Consider the following 7,803-nt stretch of genomic DNA (forward strand, 5'->3'; position numbering starts at 1 on the left):
GGAAAAAAACCCTTTTTTTGGGGGGGAAGTTAGACCACAAGCGGGCCTGGGGGAAAGAGCCCCCCACGAAAGGAAGCCCCTGGTCCCAACAGAAAAGGCCTTTCCCCCCCGGGAGGGAACCTGGGCCCCAAAAGGGGCTAAAGAAGCCATTTGTCCGCTTTTCGGGGCGGGCGTTTCCGGTGCTTTCTGTTGGTTTTAGGGGAACCCTTTTTTAATGTCCCCTCCTCCTTGGGCGGGGGGGGGGGGGGGGGCAGGGGCGGTGAGAAGACGCCACCCTAGTGTCCCTGGGTGTGGGAGGCAGGATGGGTAGAGCTCTGCCTTGATTCGGGGGCTCCTGGTGGGCCACAGTTTGCTTCCCGCTCACATGGCTGGACGGTCTGGCTGGCCAGGGAAGGCTCCAGAGCCGGGGACAGGCAGCTGTGGGATCTGGGGAGAGGGCACTCAGGGGCGCCCCTCAGCTGGCCATACTGTATCCGGAGGCCGCCCTGCCTGAGTGCTTCCCCCTTGAAGCCCTCCAGGACTGCCCCTGAGCACCTCCCCACCATTTCATCTTTTCTGCAGACACCCCTGCTGCCCCCAAGCCCAGTGACTCACTTTCGCTTCTGAATAATGTTTGTTTGTTTTAAGTCAAAGGGTCTTGATTGGTTCCAGTTACCCTTCCCTTGTCGGCGCCAGCGTCGCCCTCTCCTCTGTGACCCGTGGCCCTTGGTGAGCTGGGCCTTGCTCGCACCGTGTGTGCGGGCGTGAGGACTCTGCCAGCCCAGAGCCCCAGGAGAGCTGGCGTGGTGGCTGTCCCTCTGGCGAGGGGCCTTGTCCCCAGGGCCGCAGCCCCAACTGCCCGTGAGAAGCCGCGCCGGGTGGACTTGCACGGCCGGCCATGGGCCAGGGGAGCCGGGGTGGGGACCCTGGTGCTGGCCGTGCACCCTCAGCTCAGACAGACTCACTCCGGGCGGCAGGTCCCATGGGGGCAGCCTCCCCCGGGAGGAACACGTTCTGAGGACGCCGTCTGTCCGCACTGTCGGGGTTGTTGTGGCCTCTGCTGCGGTTAGGTGCTGACAGTATGAGCTCATATGGCCTGTGCTCACCGTGAAATTCTGTTCCACGTATCGATGGTTTTAAGCCCCCCCCCCCCCCCGCCGTGCACATACACGCAGTGCCCCCGCCCCCCTTATCCATTTTACCTTTTGGCCAAACAGGTGTTTGGGTGAAAGGATGAGAGCGCCTGGCATTTTCCTGGCCTCTGGTTCCATCTCCTTCTGCCGTCAAATTCTACATCCCGGAAACTCGGCGATCCCGCAGTTTTGTCCTCGGACCTGCCTGGCACTCCGCTTCGTGGGTTCCAGGCGCAGGGTGGGGGGCGGCGTTCTCAATGGCATCTCCTCTCCGGCAGGCCGGTGTCCCTGTCGGCTCTGCCCCGTCCCTCCTCTCTCCCTCCCTCCCTTCCACCCTGGAGGACCGCGGGGCCCAGACTGAACACTTGGGAGGGAGGGAACGGCCCGTGTGGGGACTCCTTCCACGCGCTGAAAACTTCCTCCTTCGTCAGCCCTGCCCGGTGCCGGGGCCTGGCCTCAGGGCCACCACATGCCCTGGCTTGAGAATCGCTAGGTGCCCCTGCAGAGTGTGCGTGTGCAGGTGTGTGCACACGGGTGATACACGCGGGTGCATGCGTGTTGGGGGGGGGCAGGCTTTTGCTCCGGGAGAGTCTTCTCAGCGGTTACTTTCACACCAGGAGGGAGGTGGGGAGAGAGGCAGGGAGGCGAGCCGGCCGCAGGCGAGCGATGCCGAGGCTGTTACGGTTCATCCTGACGCCGGGCGTGATGGTAAGACAGTGTCGGAAAACAGGTGACCACGCCCAGGATGGAGTGTGTGTCCTCGAAGCCTCAACCAGACAGAACTCCATGCCAGCCTGATGATCCGTCCATTTTCCTGCAGGACAGTGAACCTTGGTCATGACCGTCCTTGGTGTGAGGCCAGGGAATCAATGGACCATTGTTTTCCTAAGTCCCCACGGCTGGGCCTTTGGGTTTCGGTTTGTCACCACAGGGCTGCTCTAAAGTCTTTGTTCTGTTGCATCTTGTTTTTTGTAATAATAGGAACATCTGAACTGACTTGAGTCTCTGATCGGAGTGCGGATTCAGGGACCTGCTCCCTCTGCCCAGGCTGCTCAGGGCTGCGTCCAGACTTTCATGGGCCCCAGGCATTTGTGCCTTCCCGGGCCCCCTCCTCCTTAAAATAAAATTTAAAAAAATACACACACACATACACACACATATACATCTATATTTATATTTACGGTTTCAATTTGTCACAAGGCTGCTGTAAACATCTTTGTACTGCTGCCAACATATATATATATATATATATATATATATATATATTACAAGGATGTCGGTATAAACATGATCGTATTAATTTCACATATTAAGACATTTCCTTCACTCTAAGGTTGGTGTTCATTTCCCTCGGATTTCAAACTAAAGCACGTCATAGGCCCACGCGAGCCTCTTGCTCTGCGATGCAGGGCCCTGGGCTGCAGCCTTAGCCTGGGGCCCACCCCGAGCTCCGCCGGCAGCATCGCCCCGGTCCCGCCTCGCTCTGGTCCCCGAGGTCAGGGCTCCTGACAGCGGTTCCCTGTTTGCCTTTGGGGAGTTTCCACATGAAATAAAAACCTCCCGGCGAGTTGGACCTCCCACCCGGCCCCCACCGGGCCCAGACTTCCGGGGGTGGAAGTCACTTTGCACTTTTGAGACTCGCATCCTCATCTGCAAGGTGGGGCGACCGAGGGCGCAGGTGGCCGTGCGCACGCGTGGGTCGGGCGTGGGAGAAAACGCCCTGCAGAGCCCCGTGCTCTGCGCATGTCCGGTGGCCCCATCCCTGGTATCCCCCGCGGCTCTTGGCTCGAGGAATTTCATACAATTGCAGACTGAAGGGCCGGGTTGGCAGCTTCGTGTGCCCAGGTGCCTACCCACTGACCCCCCCCCCCCCGTGGGCGCACATGGGAACGCGGGGGCTCGAAGGTGCGAGGCTAAGAGGGTCTGGATCTCGCAGCCTCTTGCAGCTCGAGGGGCCTTTGCTCTTTGGGGCGTTTCCGCGGGGGTAGCCTGCCCAGGTCCGGGCCGGCCAATTCGTGGGCTGCGGCGCCCTCTAGTGCTGAAGTCCGACGTTGCAGGCGCTAGTACAAATTCTCCCACTTCAGGTCGGACTCAAACCTTGAAAATAGGGCGCCTTTCCCTCACCCCAGCGGGACCGACACTGCTTTAAAGAAGTCACGTGTCCTTGCAAACATTAAGCATATTCATAGCGGGCCTTGCCGCCAAGAGGATTTAAGGCAGTTTAGTTAGAATTTCATTTTTATAAGAAAATAAAGGTAGGAAAACTGTGCTGAAAGCATGGACAAAGCTAAAGTAAAATCGTCTTCTGTAATCCCTATGTAATGGCTAAGGATGACATTGATATGGTCTAGAGTCGTCTATGCTTTCTAGATCAGTTCTGTTCATCCTCGTTAGATCACATGGTCCGTGCGCTGTCTGTCATGGGTAGAGCTATCTGGGGACTCGGGGCTCCCCGAGAATGCCAGGTGGCCGAGGGAGGCATCTTTTTCCCAAGAAATTCTAGGTTCGCCCCTGCTTTTGGCGCGGGCGGGAGTTCCTCTCCTTGCCATCGGTGGGGTCTGGCGCCACCTAGTGGTTCTTCTGCGTATCAGCTCCCCAAAGCACACCTCACTCCAGTGGCTGAGGGTGGGAATGAGCCACCCACCAGATGGAGGACCCGTCCCGGGTCTCCCACAGGCACGGAGGGGCCTGACGGGAAGAGGGGGGTGTGGGGGGGCCTTCAGGGCTCCAGGCGCCGAAGGGGCACTGGGGCTCGCGGAGGAGGACCTGTGCTTGGGGCCAGCCCTGGCCCAGATGCACCCCCTAATGCTGAGTGCCGTTGTCAAGGTTACGTCACATTCCCCACCGGCAGTTTTCCTGGGGGTGGAGGATGGTGTGAGCCAGTTACACAAACACCTGCCATATCAAGTGCATTTTAAAAATCCTCACCCGAGGATTTTTTTTTCATTGATCTTTAGAGAGAGAGAGAGAGACATTGATGTGAGAAACATGTGCCCCGACCCGGGTAGGAAATTGAACCTGCAACCGAGTGGCATGTCCTTGACTGGGAATCAGACCTGCGACCCTTCAGTCTGTGGGCCGATGCTCTCCCCACTGAACAAAATTGGCCGGAGCTGTCAATTACACTTTTAAAAATAACCTTTTTGTTTTGGAATAATTCCAGATTTACCCCACCGTTGCAAAGTGGGTACAGAGTTCCTGCGTACGCGTCTGCAGAGCTAGTTTCTCCTGTTGTTCGCAGCTTCCATAACCCCGGCGTCGTCACAGCTCACAAGTTAACGCTGGTGCAGTGCTCGTACCTGGAGTGCAGACTTCGTGTCTATGGTTTGTCACTAATGGCCCTTCTCTGTTCGAGGACCTCACCCAGAATCCCGTGCTGCGTTTAGTCCGGTCGGTGCGGTGTCTCTGAGTCTTCCTGGTCTTTAATGACCTTGACGAGCTTGGAGGGTCCTCGTCATGGGTTTTGAAGATGCCTTTTGGATTCTCTGATGTTTTTCTCATAATAGACTGGGGTTCGGGGAAGAGCACCACAGGTGCATGCTTATTGCATTGAGTCAGGGGCATGTGGTACCAACACGGTTTATCCCTGGCGATGCTGACCTTGATCACCGGGTACCGGGGTGTCTGCCAGGGTCTCCACTGGGACACCGGCTATGATTTCCTTCCCATAGTCAGTGCATTGGAGAGAGGCACGTAGTGCATCCTGGGGTGGGGGGGGTGTGGGGGTGGGGGGGAGCACTTTGGGAAGACACCTGCCCCCTGCCTGTGAGGGTAGATGGGGCAGGAGCAGTGAGGAGGCGGCGGAGACCAAAGGGGACTGTAGCGACCCGGCAGGCTGGGCCGAAAGGTGGGCGTAGTTCAGAGAGGCCGGTGTTTCTACAATTAGTGTGTGCCCTGCCTGAATCTAAGGGAGATTTGGAGCAGTCGGTCCTGCCCTGAGAATTTAACTTTCTTTCTTTTCATTGACTTGTTTAGCAACCACTCGAGTACCTAACACGTGGCAGGCACTGTTCTTGGTGCTGCCCTTGTTGTGCTGGGTGTCTGACGCTGCACAACAAGCTGCCCCAGAAGGAGCAGCTCAAAGCAGCAACATCTGTGAGCTCCTGTGTCTGTGGATGTGGGAATGTGGGCGTGGTTTAGCAGTCTGGGTGGTGCCTGGGTGGGTGGGGTGGTTATTTGAATATTTAAGAGGGGCGGGACCTACTTCCAACCTCACCCAATGGCTGCCGAGGGGCGGGACCCACTTCCAACCTCACCCAATGGTTGTTGAAGGGCGGGACCCACTTCCAGCCTCACCCAATGGTTGTCGAGGGGCGGGACCCACTTCCAGCCTCACCCAATGGTTGTTGAGGGGCGGGACCCACTTCCAGCCTCACCCAATGGTTGTTGAGGGGCGGGACCCACTTCCAGCCTCACCCAATGGTTGTTGAGGGGCGGGACCCACTTCCAGCCTCACCCAATGGTTGTTGAAGGGCGGGACCCACTTCCAGCCTCACCCAATGGTTGTTGAGGGGCGGGACCCACTTCCAGCCTCACCCAATGGTTGTCGAGGGGCGGGACCCACTTCCAACCTCACTCAATGGTTGTTGAGGGGCGGGACCCTCTTTCAACCTCACCCAAAGGTGGTTGGTCAGACTGAGTTCCTTGCAGGCAGCTGGGTTGAGGGCCTGGGTCCTTGTCCCGGGGGCCGCTATAGGGCAGGTGGCAGCGGGGCAGCCGGATAACAGAGCGAGGGTGAGAGAGCGGCCAGCGCGGTGCGGCCGCAGACATTGATGACGCGGCCTCGCCCAAATGCTGCTGATGATGCCCGCGCTCATGGCATGCGGCACAGCCAAGCTGGGCACCACACCTCACCTTTCGTTTGTTTAAAAATAAGAGTCATGAGTGTTTGCTGTGGAATCACCGTGTTTGGGGCAGGGTGTCCTGAGTGACCGTGGCACATCATGAGTCATCGGTGACATGGAGCGAATGGCAGCTGTGCCTTAGGGAGGGACTGATAAAACATGAGCTCCTGAGGCTGTAGCGCTCACCCCCCTTCATTGCTCGCCGTGGCCTCGCAGGTGGCGGCCATTCGGCTGGAGAGCGCATGCGGTCACGGTCAGTGCGTGCTTAACTCCCTCCCTGACGGTCGCCGGCCTGGGAGGCCGAGATGAGTAACCATGGGCTCCTGTCTGACGCTCAGCCCACATGTTTCAGGGGCTTGTTGGTCCAGGGGTGCGGGTGGAGGTCGGGCTCTGCCTGCGGACTGGGCAGTGCCCGGAGCCCGGAGGGGCCAGCCCGCTCTGCAGACCCTGCGGTCACGCTGTCCTCCTGGAAACCGCGGATGCAGGGAGGCCCCTGGCCCCCGGCCCCCTGGGGCCTCAGGAGGGGCTCGGGGACTCCCCATGTCGTCGTCTGATCGCGGCCGGGACTGAGTCCTGAGGAAGGAGGACAAGCGGAATCGGCCAGGGGAAAGGGTGCGTGCGTGGCCTGGAGTCAGGAGCCACTCCCGGGGCAGCAGCCAGCAGCCACCGGCCCGAGATCATGGCACGCAGAGCTGGAGCGCAGAGCTGGAGCGACCTGAGACTCCCGGTGTAAAACACACAACGGGTTCTAAAGACTTCGTATGAAAAACAGCATAAAATAGCTCCAGCATGATGCTTCAGAGACTGATGTCCTGTGGCAACGATAGGACTGGAGGTATGTTGGGTTAAGGCAGCGGTTCTCAACCTGTGGGTTGTGACCCCTTTGGGGGTCGAACGACCCTTTCACAGGGGTTGCCTAAGACCATCGGAAAACACATATTGAATATATAATTACATATTGTTTTTGTGATTAATCACTATGCTTTAATTATGTTCAATTTGTAACAATGAAAATACAACCTGCATATCAGATATTTACATTACGATTCATAACAGTAGCAAAATTACAGTTATGAAGTAGCAACGAAAATAATTTTATGGTTGGGGGTCTCCACAACATGAGGAACTGCATTAAAGGGTCTCGGCATTAGGAAGGTTGAGAACCACTGGGTTAAGGCAACATTACTACAATTAATTTCAGCTGTTTTCTTTCACGCTCTTCAGTGTGGCTCCTAGAGCAGTGATGGCGAACCTTTTGAGCTCGGCGTGTCAGCATTTTGAAAAACCCTAACTTAGCTCTGGTGCCGTGTCACATATAGAAATTTTTTGATATTTGCAACCATAGTAAAACAAAGACTTATATTTTTGATATTTATTTTATATATTTAAATGCCATTTAACAAAGAAAAATCAACCAAAGAAATGAGTTCACGTGTCACCTCTGACACGCATGTCATAGGTTCGCCATCACTGTCCTAGAGCATTTCAGATGACTTACGGGGCTGGCGTCATCTCTTGGTCCGCGCTGGCCGAGGTGGTCGTGGTTCTGAGCTATTTCACCCACCCTACCCCTCTCAGGGTGCTCCTATCCGTATCCCGTGATACAGATGAGGAGGTGGAGGGCCAGAGGGGATGGAAGTTCACCCAGCTGTGGGTGAGGAGATCGCTACAGCTGGGATTGGTCCCCAGGGTGTCTGGTTCCAGAACCTGCCCTCCGGACCACTGCATTCTCTCGCCTTTCGAGTTGTTGCTCTCAGGGAACCCGTCACGCAGCCTGGGAAATAGGAAATAAAATGCTAATGTCTTAGGGTCGGAACAACGCCGCGATCCGGGTATGCACAGAAAAC

Source organism: Myotis lucifugus, unplaced genomic scaffold, assembly GCF_000147115.1.
Source record: "Myotis lucifugus unplaced genomic scaffold, Myoluc2.0 scaffold_146, whole genome shotgun sequence".
NCBI lineage: Eukaryota > Metazoa > Chordata > Mammalia > Chiroptera > Vespertilionidae > Myotis > Myotis lucifugus.